General features: G+C 34.4%; 1 protein-coding gene across 1 annotated transcript in view; it reads left to right on the top strand.

Moving 5' to 3' along the window:
- mRpL30 (mitochondrial ribosomal protein L30) overlaps positions 1 to 12,803 on the top strand; it is a 34,526-nt gene continuing 21,723 nt past the window's right edge. The window contains exon 1 of the mRNA XM_089108225.1: positions 1 to 110. The gene's annotated coding sequence lies outside the window, so the exon portion shown is untranslated. The remainder of the gene's footprint in view (positions 111 to 12,803) is intronic.

A 12,803-nucleotide genomic window follows, 5' to 3' on the forward strand; every position in this document is an offset into this window, starting at 1 on the left:
GTAACTGTAGATTAGACCGTTGAAAACACGGACACGGGAAAGACACTTTTATTAGGCAACATTGAAATACAGCAAAATTATTTGAAAGTACGGGACGAGACTGGAAAAAGGTTTGTTCAAAATCAGGGATTTAGCCCTAGGGGTATCCTTCACCCCTAAATAACCAATGGGTTAGGGCCTTGGCCTTTCACCAAAGTAGCCTTGTAAAAAGTACGATATTACCCTCAAAGATACCATAGTCTATACAGGAATTGAAGGTGAATTTGTATTTTGAGCAAAAAAAAAAATTCAATGAAAAGATTTAATTTGGACCAAATGTACACGGCTTATGCCTATTCCCAGCATAATAAGACTTCTTGGAAAGTGTTTGGTTGGTTCACCTCCACTCAGTGCTGTTCCTAGAATTGCTGATACTCAAGGAAAAATTAATTTGGCCTACTGGGTAAATTTCTAGGTGGCAGTATAATTTTGCTAGGATGAAAGTGAAAACATCATTTGATGCCTTTTTTATGCTCTTTCATAACACAATAATTGTTTTTGTTGCAAATTGTATCTGAGCCCTTAAAGGGGCCCCAAAGGTGTTTTTTTATGAATTACAAAAGAGCATAAAAAAGCCTCAAATGATTATCTTAAATTACCATAAATTGCATCTTCCAGCAACTAAGGCTGAAGAACCTGCAGATGTTGCCAGGTAACATTAACTTGATAATCTTCATGTCACAGTTGGATTATCACTATTTACATGTATAGGCTACAGGGCAACAGTTCATAGTATAGTTCATTACAACAGGACAATTAACACAATTTTCATATTTACAGGACAGTTTGGTTTTGTTGTTGGGTTCACTGTATGTATTGGCAGCCAGGAATACTTGGGTGCTAAGGGGAGTGGTGGCACCTAATAGACCCTGCTCAATGATGCTGGTTTGTCCCACTGTGTTTTCAATGACTTGCCACTCAAATCACAGTCAACACCAACCTTGAAGCTATCAACTGATCTGGATGACACAGAAGCTATCAACTGATCTGGCTGACATGGTAGATTTGCTGAGTGAATTCCACAGTGGAACAATGCAATTAGGGAAGAAATTGAGCTTCTCACACTTTCTGCTAAGTTTTTGATGCAGTTTTATGGGATTTCCTTGTGTTCTGGTGTATTCATTGTGATCAAAAACTGGCTTGATGGTGCCACTGGTCATTATCTTAAATGTGAGGATGACATCTGCTCTCTCTCTGTGGTATGTTTGGGTAGGCAGGTCAAGCTTTTCTAGTTGTTGCTGGTAGGAGATTTATTGTTTGGCAAAAGGGAGTTTCAGAGGCACCATTTCAGTCAAACCTTAGGGTGGGCAAGCAATCAACGTGGGCCCCAAAGCAGGCTTGTATAAAAAAAAAAAAAATTGCCTCTAGCTTTATCAAAAAAAAAAAACTGCCTTCTGTAGGAGTTACCATAAAAATTAAGGGAATTGTCTCAATTGCTTTGCCTTTCCTTCTTTTGCTCCTATGCCATAGGTTTGGAAAAGGCCAGATATCCAAAGAAAAGGGAAATGGTATGTGCGATGTTAAAAAACAGCAATCTTCCACTTTGGGAATCTTCCACTTTTCCAAACCTATAACTTGATGAAAGCCAAACCTCTGTAGAAACTCATGCTTTGACTAAAGTATATTCTGTAGCCAAATTCTTCAGCTTGCTGCTTACAGTAAATACTTTAGTCCAAGTCGGAGTCACGCTCCAGCTATGATGATGCAAAACTTTGCTCGATCAAGTATATCTACAGAATAAAAAAATACAACAAAATTTGAAACAGATCAGTGAACACTCAAGGCAACAAGGGGAATGGTCTCATCTTCATCTTCTTGGTTTCATCTTCACAAAGTTGTCAACAAGCTGGTCAATATCCAAGTTTTTAACTAAATCCTTCTCTGCAAAGATCAAAAGCAGCTTGCTGTTTACAGTAAATACTTTAGTCCAAGTCGGAGTCACTCTCCAGCTATGATGATGCAAAACTTTGATTGATCAAGTATATTTACAGAATCAAAAAATACAACAAAAGATTGAAACAGATCAGTGAACACTCAAGGCAACAAGGGGAACTGTCGTGGTTTCATCTTCACAAAGTCATCAACAAGCTGGTCAAAATCCAAGTTTTTAACTAAATCCTTCTCTGCAAAGATCAAAAGCAGGTGACTAAGACAATTGTCTCCTGTAGTCAAGCACAGATAGTTCTTCACTAGTTCCAGCCCAGAAAACAAGCATTCATTGCTGGCTGTCATGACAGGAAGTGTGGCAGCAATATGAAGAACTTTGATAATTTCTGAATAGGCCACTGGAAGTGTCTCAATATTATTGATGACATCCATGAAGTTCTTCGTCTTTGACTCCTCCTCAAGCAAAAACCGCTTTGCAATACCAGCTTGGGCCTCAAGAAGAATCTGGTCAATGTCCATTTCAGAATAAAGTTCAGAGAATTGCTTGAGGAGCCCTGCATCCATGAACTTGGTAGAGCTGGGGTCCAGAGCTTCAAGTTTACTGAGCACTGTAAGGTTATCTGTAAACTGTCTGTCAAATTCCGCAATCAGATGATCTGCAGTCTCCAGGTATTCTCTTTTCAGTTCTTCCACTAGAGTTGGAGCTCTATTGTTGGATTCAACAAAGTTTTTTCCTAATGTTGAAATGGTCATAAATTCTTTCAGGTGTTTGATAATTTTTTGGGTTCTTCTAGGTTGTCCCTTCTGACCTGCAGAGGAGGATCTGGTGACGGGTCCATTCACATCAGGTACTTCAATTTCAAGACCTTCAGCAAACTCTTTTGCTTTCTCCAAAAGTGATGCAAATGAAGTGTCAGAGCGCAGTTCAGCTATTTCCTTCCTTGTTGCTTGAATCAAGGTGCTGGACCTAGATATTACCAGATCAACTGCCTGAAGCTGCTCAGAAAGGGAGTTTGTCATCCTCAGAATTGCTTCCATATAGAGCAACTGGAATATAACTGTGAAAGATTCCATTTGTCTCTGGAGCCCAGCTGCTTCTGCTCAAGCTTCACTGACTGCAGACAGTACAGCCAAAACACATTCATATTGGAGTCTTATCTTTGATATTGATTGATACCAGTATGACCATCTTGTTGCAGCACTCCTTTCTAATTCCAGGACTGGCAGTTGAGTAGCCTTTTGGGACTCGACAAAAAGCTGATGTCTGGTGTTGCTGTTGGAAATGAACTGATGAACTGGGCAAATAATACATGGGTTATATATGGATGGTCTTACGGTTTTAAACAAATTCTTTCATTTAAACTGATCTTTATAATTTCCCAAATTTCCTTTTTGCTGCTCCCGACAAAGATTCCGTTCCCAACAAAGATTCCGCTTCTAAAAACAATTGCACCCTTCCATTCTATAAGACATTATAGGATTATAATTCAACGGAATCAAAACCAAAATACTTGGCCAGCACAAAAACTTAAGCCTCCAAAAGTAAGTAGATAAGTAGATTTAATATTTGGAAGTAGAATAGTCCAAAAATAGGTATTCTACTACCAAAATAAGTAGAAGTGGAAACACTCATGATAGCACATAAGAAAGATGTTGAATCAATAAAATCAGAAACTGATCTGTCACTTCAACCCTTGCATGACCAGGGTTGCCAACTTTTTGTCCCATAAATATGTCCCCTGAGTATCCAAAATTATGTTATTTTTAGCCAAAATATGTCCATATTTTGTCCTAATATGTCCATCTTGAAATCTCGGAACCTAGAGGCTATTTTTCTTATCACTTGAGAAATTGACCAAAAGACACTTTGGGAATCTCTTTCAAAGCAGCTAGTTAACATCAAATATATTGAAAATGAAAAAAAAAAACCATTTAATACAAGAACAAAACTCATAAAAACAAGTAAACACTAAAAAAAAATCTGTGGGAGCTTAAGATTAGTCTTCTAGCAAGAATTCATCTTCAAAATTATGTTCAGCATGAGAGTCAGTCTTATTTCTTCCTTTGCTAGCTATTTACCAATTGGAGTATTTCTTGTGCATTTCAAAATGTATAATCCAGGATTCCAGCAACGTTCCAGAACACCAAATTAGTTGCTTGACATGCATTAAACAACTAGTCATTTGCATTAGAAGACCATTCTGTAATTTGGTTTTGATGTTACCAAGTAGTGTAAACTGTCTTCCAGCAGCTGCTGAAGAGTGTGGCAGGCCACATAACATTAGTATAAAATCACAAAGATCCTTGTATTTTTCTTTATCCTTGGCATCCTTACATTTTCTTAGGGCAGACCAGAAAACTGATGTATTTGCTTGTTCAGAACGAAAATTAAAAGTTCTAGTGCCCTTTTTCAGTGACCAAAAAGAATGGAGGGCAACCAAGCCCCCTCCCACGCTCACTTTTTTCCCAAAGTCACCGGATCATAATTTTTAGATAGCCATTTTGTTCAGCATGTTCAAAAAATACAATAACTATGTCTTTGAGGATGACCCCCACAGTCTCCAGGGGACTGTCTGCAAGTTATGAACTATGTCCAATGTTTACATATAATATTGGTTATTGGGAAGTATACAAAAGTTTTCAGGGCAAATTTTTCTGGTAGTTGGGGAGGGGGTCAGGTTTCACGTGGGAGGAGCTTTCTGTGGAGGAAGGGACGTTGCTGTGAAGGGGGCGTCGGATTCCAAGCATTATTTAAAAAACAATAAGAAATTAAATAAAAATGCAATTTTTCAACTGAAAGTAAGGAGCAACACCAAAACTTAAAACAAACAGAAATTAATACATACATGATTGGGTTCGCCCCCTAGTCATTACCTCGCTCTTAGCGCTAATTTTTTTTTTCATCAGAGCTATTTATTCTAATTAACGGCATTTGTGGCTAAGGGGCCATTCTTAGAAAACTGGAAGAGAATTTGAACTTTGGCGTAAAGAGTGAGGTATTTACTAAGGATTACGTAAGTTAATTTGTAAGTTACATTAGATCAAAAGTTCGCGAAAGCCATTTAGCCAAAAAAGTAATATTAATATGCAAATTTCATTTTAATTATTCATGTACAGTGAGCCAACATCAAAGCCGCATTAAATCAAAAACGTTCAGAAATTAAATAAAAAAAAACAAGTTTCTTTTAGCTGAAAGTAAGGAGCAATATTAAAACTTAAAACAAAGAGAAATTATTCCGTATATGAAAAGGGCTGTCCCCTCCTCAAATATATATATATATATATCCCTCCTTAATGTGGAAAGATATAGTAAAAATTAATTATTTTCTATGCATTTTGCCATGCATCACTCTTTTTTCAACTAGTATAACTGTAAATCAAATAAATGCTGACAAAAGCAAGAAACAGGGAAACATATGGGAATAATGCAATTCATCTATCTATACGTCTGCATATTAGAGGGGCTGGGAGGTAAGTATAGCGAAATCGATTTCAAAGTGTGATAACTACAATTTTTGCATATTATAAATATGGGAACTGTCTTATTAACATATCTCCTCTTCAATAGCCTCAGTTTTAGGCTTATATTATTTATATATTACTTCATAGCATTATAAACTAAGCAAATATATATAGTATTTATGTATACTATATATATTTACTACTATATGTATATATAGGTACTTATGCATTATGCAGTACCCACTGCTATATACTGTATAAGGAAACCAGACATGGAGACCCGTCATTAACTTTTTCGCAGTTCATATTATTGACATACAAATAACATAAACATATCACTCGATTCGTTTTTTTATGCTCTTTCCAAATAGAAGAATCATTTTTGTCGTATATGAATTTTACCCCCACCCCTATTCTAATTCAGGGTATATATTTGCACATTAAGGGGGGGGGGGTGTAAATTGTATTTCTGATGTAAATGGGAGGTAAGTTTAAACTTAACCCCCACCCCCTAATGTACAAACATATGCCCTGGATTAGTATATATAGGGGTGGGGGTATATATAATTGAGCTATATCACCTAACATTAAATTTTTACTTACTTAAGTTTCTCTCAGCTCCTTTACAGTGATGAAAATGTTCATCTGAAGGAATGTACCCTGGGTGTTTGACAACTTGGCTTTAGTTTTGATTTCAGACCATGAACAATCAAAAGGTTTCATTTTGTTAACTTTTCATTGAGATTTTTGTGTGACGTTTGGAAGCCAGAAGTAAGTTTATATGAAAAAGGTGACAGCTTGTCCTTTATCTTGACCATGCCAAGTAAAAATCAGGGCAATAATACCATTTATAGGTGAAAGAATTTTGAAGGCATTTTCAGAAAGTTTGCTTCGCAGAAGAGCAAATAACCACTGAAAATAAAAACAGAGCTTAAAAAATAAGTTGATATGTCTTAGCACTCTTTTGGTGATGAATGTCATTTTCTTATGAAAGTAATTTGTTTTACATAATAACTTTGGAAAATGTTTCTACTTTATGTCCCAAATGTCTAAAACATGTCCATTTTTTGCCCTATTATGTCATTATGTCCAGGCACATAGAAATCTGTCCTTTGGACATAAAATATGTCCAGTTGGCAACCCTGTTCATGACCCAGTTGCATTATTAATCTCACTATTATCTAAGTTAATCTACATATAAATGTAGCAGTTTCAAAATTTTGACTAATTACTAATTGTAATTTTTTTCCTGTATATTTTGTAAAAGAAAAAAAAGGCCTTTTTGGGAGGATGCTTGGGCCCCCCAGAAAAATTAGGCTGGGCAATGGCCCATCCCTGCCCCCTCCCCCAAATGGCGCCCCTGGGGAGTTTGGCTGCTCTATGCTGGATCTTCTAAAGAATCTCCATGTCACACTTAAAGTGCAGGTTGGCAACCAACATGCAAAACTCAAGATGGGGACAAACAAGGGCTGTGTGAAGCTTCTTAATAACTCTTGGTTGGCAACTTGTTACTGAATGCTTGATCAAACCAAAGACCATGTTTGCCTTACTGCTTGGTTCTGACAGTGACTGGGAAATAAGCTTAAGTTTAACTTAAGCTTATTGTTAATTAATACCCCAAGATCATGCTCTTCCTTGGCACTCTGAATGGGCATATTGGCACCTGCAGAGTCAATCATGTGATAACTATGGCAGGGATTGTTTGGACCAAGATGAAAGACTTTGTAAATTTGGGTGGGTTGAACTCAAGCATCCAGGTTGTTGCCCACAGACAGAGGTTGTTGAGATCTTCTTGCAGAAAAGAGCAAGTTTCTATTGAGGCTGCTGGACCAAAGAGTTTGGAATCATCTGCATACAGTTCCAAGCCATTCTTGACCACCCCAGGAGCATCATTTATGCAAAGGTTAAACAGTGTTGTCACAAATGGTGGAAGACTATAAAAAGCTTTATAGATTTGTTTAGTGTTGTCAAGCTACACACTCATGTTTGCCTCTTAAATCAATAACCCTTTTTTTATACTTGACTTTTGTGTTTTCAGTAAAGTGCTAGTTTTGTATAATCATAAAAGCATAGGGAAACATAATTAGTGCGTTTATTTGTACTAGTTATATTAATATATATTAAATAGGCTGTGAAGTAATAATTTTTGTCCGTTTTAAGTTTCAACTTCGCTCTTTACTTCCCTTTGAAAAACTTTGTTTTTTCAATTTAATTTTTATATAGGCCTATGCAGATCCATACTAGATCTGTTTTGCTCCATGTCAATCATGGCAATGTAATGTAATGTCACTTTGTTAAGGGCCCAGTGGCATGATGTAAGAGAGATTTGCTGGAGAGATGCAATTTAGGCCCACTCCACAGCTCCGCAAACAGTTTAATTTTGTTCAGCTTGTTATAGGTGAATAAGGTGATGTGTTGTTTAAACTCAAATATTATAAAATTAGATTGTTTTCAGGAAAGGGTGAGGGGTACAAGTGCTATGCTCCTTTATTTGTGCTTAGTAATTTTTTTCTGCAAACTACAGGCAATTAGAAGATCAGTTTTCCCCTCATCCTAGAAGATTGATTTATAGAATTTGTTTAAAAAGGCAGAATATTGAGGCTAAAAATCCATTTGTGATGTTTCACAAAAGATGCATTTTCATATTACAATACTGAGTATGTGTTTCAAGTAAACCAATCTAAAATGGAGGTACAAAAAATCTTCTATTAAAAAACTTGTTGTCTTATGTAGACTGCATGTATATTTGGGAAGAAAATATGCTAGTTCAACTCAGTAGATCCTTGGAATTTTTGTTTTTCAAATTGTATCTAAGATAAATTCTGCTTTTGTGGTAAAAAATGGAATTTTCTATCACTCCATTTTTCCTTTCTGTTTTTTTTTTTTTATTTTATAGCGGGCTGGAATTTATGTTTTATGCTTGTCAGAATCACTAAATTTCACAGTATAATATTCATCAGAATCAGGATTTTCTGGGAGTACTTTACCTTTCTCTTGCAAACTTGACAGTTTTCTTGCACCCATAACTTAGATCTAAAATTCTAAACTTAATCAACATTATTATTCAGTTCCAACCCTAATTGGGTTTTTACTATCATTTCCAGGGAAATACACAGCTCTCTATCTTCTACCTTTTATATAAAATTTTAGACATAATCAGTGATATTTTTAATTCCTGATACACACTCAGTTTTGATCATCCTTTTCAAGTTTAATGGTTCTGCACTTTTTGTGGACTGAAATTTATGTTTCATGGTTCACAGACATAGTAAATTTGAGAGTATAATTATTGTCAAGGTCCCATCTTGTTTTGGTAGTGTCTCTCTCTTAAGAATTGTTCAGTTTTCTTCTGCTAGTAACTTTGATCTATAACCTATAACTCTAACCTTAATATTGTTATTCAATTCCCTTACAGATTTAGTTCTGACTATTATGTAATGGAAAATACAGACTTCCATGTTTTTTTTTGTTTTTTTTTAATAGGGGCTAAAATTTGTATTTGATGGTTCTCATGTATACTAGATTTGACATTAAAATGTTCATTTGGGTCACATCTGTTTGGGGAGTATCCATCTGTTTTTAAGATGTAGAAATTCATCTGGTAATAACTTCTAGCCTATATGTTACTCTGAATGTAACAAAATATATTGGTATTTTTAAAGTAAAAATACCTATTTACTCAGTTTTGACTATCCTTTTTAGGCTTAATATAGAGTTCCTTGCTTTTTTTTTGGGGGGGGGGCTGAAATTTATGTTTCGTGATTCTCAGACACTAAATTTGATGTATAATATTTATTAGGATTGAATCTCTTTCTGGAAGTACCTTTCTTTTGCAAAATTTACAGTTATTTCTGCCAGTAACTTAGATGTATTATTATTATTATTAATGTTGAAACTTGATCAATATTATTATTATTCAATTCCAACACAAATTTGGTTTGACTATCATTTACAAGAAATTACAGACGCTGTGTCTTTTTTTGGAGGCCCAGCTTTTTCCCCCTTGAAAATTCCTCCCCCCAGAAAATTCTTTCCAACAATTCCTCACTGTTAAGTTGCCTCAAATGGAAAACAGAGCAGCCAAAGGAAAATTAAGACTTAAAAAAGACTGAAGAAAAGTGCATGATTGTGCATCAGTTTTCATGAAGGAGGGGCAGTTGGTCATGTTGTAGGTGAAGGGGGGGGGGAGATGGCAGATTCCTAAAAGAACACATTTCAACGCCCAAATTGTCTAAATCTCTATGAGCCTTAAGATGAATATAGGAAGGGGTGTTGGGGGGGGGGAGGCTAAGAATCAATCTCATCTCTCTTTATTTACACTAAGCTTTAATAAATGCTGCATGGTGATACCTCCCTTCCAATTGTAGAAAATGTTTCTGATATTTATGTTCAGGCTTTGCTTAACTAAACTAATTTGTTTCATATGTATTTTAGGGGCAAGGCAGAAATTGGTATCTAATCCCAGAATTTAACAAATGAAAATATGGCAAAAACAGGTGTAGTATTTTAAACAAAGCTATGGATAAAGGAGCAACAAACTTTAAATAATAAAGAATGTCTTAATAACCATTTATTATTTAAAGTTTGTTGCTTTTTTGTCCACTACTTTCTTTTAAAATATTATACCCATTTTCACTATATTTTCATTTGTTAAATTCTGTAAATGGAAAGGCAGTGTGGCCTGAGCAATTGTTTTGATATCTAATCCCTCTTGACTTGAATGAATATTTTTGGTCCATTCCTTTTATTATGAAAGTAAAAAATAATATTAACCATAACATAAGCAGAATGTATTCTCTATAAGGAGGGCGATGGTCCCCTCATCACCCCTTCCCTCATGGTTGCAGAAACCTTGGGGGATGCTTGTTCCGTTAGAAATTGAGAGTTTTAGTTTAAAAAAAAGCAAAAGTGATTTGAGAGCAACCAGCTCCTGTCCTAGAACTTTATTTGATATAAGGTCTGTTAGTAACCCCCCCCAGACATCTGATTAACGTCATGGGTTTCCCATTTTATTCAGAATTGTGACAGTGTCAATAATTTGCACTCAAGGATGACATAACCCAGAGCTCCTAGCATAAGTCCCATAAAATCTGCAAACTGTCAAATTTTTCAGACGTATTTTATAGTGGAAAAAAGAGAGGGTGGGATGTTTGATATTGAGAGTCCAGTGACATAAAACTTTTAGGGATTATTTCCTTTGTTAAAAGTATCATTAACATTGGCTGTTGGAAGGAAAGGGAAAGGGTTACGGTTCTGGAAATGAGCCATAAAAAAGTTTTCCTGATTAATTTGAAATTTACAGCCATAACTCCTTGGGCCAAGGGGACTAACATATAAAAACTGTTTAAAGGATTGGTCCCTCCTCTAATAAAGGAGGGCTAAAAAAAAAAGTTTTCTGATTGGTCTAAAAGTTATATGAAACTTTGACCAAATTCCAGAAGAAAAAAGTGCTTCCTCTCAAAATGCAGCCCCCAAAAAAGAATGGCCTAGCTCCATTTTTCTCCATCCAGTGCAAATGGGAGGGGTCACTTTAGAAACTTGGGAGGGGGATCATTTGATTGAAAAGTGAAAGTTCTTGTGTCTTTTTTCAGCCTCCCTCTTGGCTCCTTTTCTGTCATCTGGCCCTCCTTTAACCTGTATGATATTGAATCAAATTTTGAGATATCTGTTTTGTTCAAAAACTTCGAAATGTCTAATGAGTTTGTCTTTGGGGTTGATATTACCTGCACAGCCCCACTGTTAAATTTTATCTTACCTTGCTATGATAAATAAACCCCAGAAACGCAAAAAAGGAATTAAAATAAAATAAAAATGTAAAAATGAATACTATAATACATTGTACAAAACATATTCTGCCTATACTTTGGAACATTGGTAGAACATTCCAATATTCTTTCTTTCCTTCATTATTTTAATTGTCATAGTTTCTCTGTGGCTGCTTAATTGTACACGTGGGAGGAATTATCAACGAGGGGGGGGGCATTTTCTCTGAATAAGCCTAGCTTCATTTTTTTATGGGGTGCAGAAGTTTATGTTTTATGGTTCTCTGGCATGCTAAATTTGACAGAAAATATTCATCAGGGTCCTATCTTGTTGTGGGATTATCTTTTTGTTGTAAAGTCATACTATTTTTTTTCTTTGCAAATTTCATATGTAACTATAAATATAATCAGTAGTATGTTTAGTTCCTGATACAAACTCTGTTTTGACTAGTTTTTTCAGGTTTAGTGTGTAGTTCTGTGCTTTTTTTTTTTTACTGGGGGCTGGTATTTTTTTTTTCTCAGAATTGCAAATTTGATAGTATGCTATTTGTCAGGGACACATTCAGTTTTGGGAGTGTCTCACTCTTGAAAATGATACGGTTTTTTTTGTGCTAAGAACTTTGATGTTTTACTCAAAACTTAATGTTATTATTCAGTTACAACACAAATTCAATTCTGACTATCATTTGCAACAAAATATAGACTTCTGTGTTATCTTTTTTGTTTTTTTAGGGGGCTGAAATTTTTGTTCTAAGGTTTCTGGGCATGCTAGATTTGACAGTATTATGTTCATCAGGGTTACATCTTGTTTCAGAGATGTTGTAAAGTCATACCATTTTCATACAATATATATATATATATATATATATATATATATATATATATATATATATATATATATATATATATATATATATATATATATATATATATATATATATATATATATATATATATATATATATATATATATATATATATATATATATATATATATATATATATATATATATATATATATATATATATATATATATATATATATATATATATATATATATATATATATATATATATATATATATATATATATATATATATATATATATATATATATATATATATATATATATATATATATATATATATATATATATATATATGCTCTAAATTTAATCATACCTTTATTAATTTCTGGTACAAACTCAGTTTTGATAATCATTCTCAGATTTACTGTAGAGTTCCATACTCTATTTTTTGGGGGTTTGAGATTTATGTTTCATTTCTCAGACACTAAATTTGACCTTATAATATTCACCAAGATTTTCTGGGAGCACTGTATCTTTCCCTTGCAAAATTTATAGTTTTTTTGGGCTTGTAACCTAGATCTATAACTGTAAACATAATCAATATTATTATTTTGTTTCAACAAAAAATAGGTTTTAACTATCATTTTCACGGAAATACAGAGCTCTGTGTCTTCTTGTTTTCTAAAGGGCTGAAATTTATGTTTTATAGTACTCAGGCATATTAGATTTGACAGCATAATAATAACCGAGGTCACATCCCTTTTTGGGAGTATACCTCTTGTAAACTCATACAATTTCATTGTTCTAATATCTTTTATGTAACTCCAGACATAATCAGTAATAT

Source organism: Artemia sp. Qi Xiang Cuo, chromosome 2 (genome assembly GCF_049724085.1).
Source record: "Artemia sp. Qi Xiang Cuo chromosome 2, ASM4972408v1, whole genome shotgun sequence".
Taxonomy (NCBI): domain Eukaryota; kingdom Metazoa; phylum Arthropoda; class Branchiopoda; order Anostraca; family Artemiidae; genus Artemia; species Artemia sp. Qi Xiang Cuo.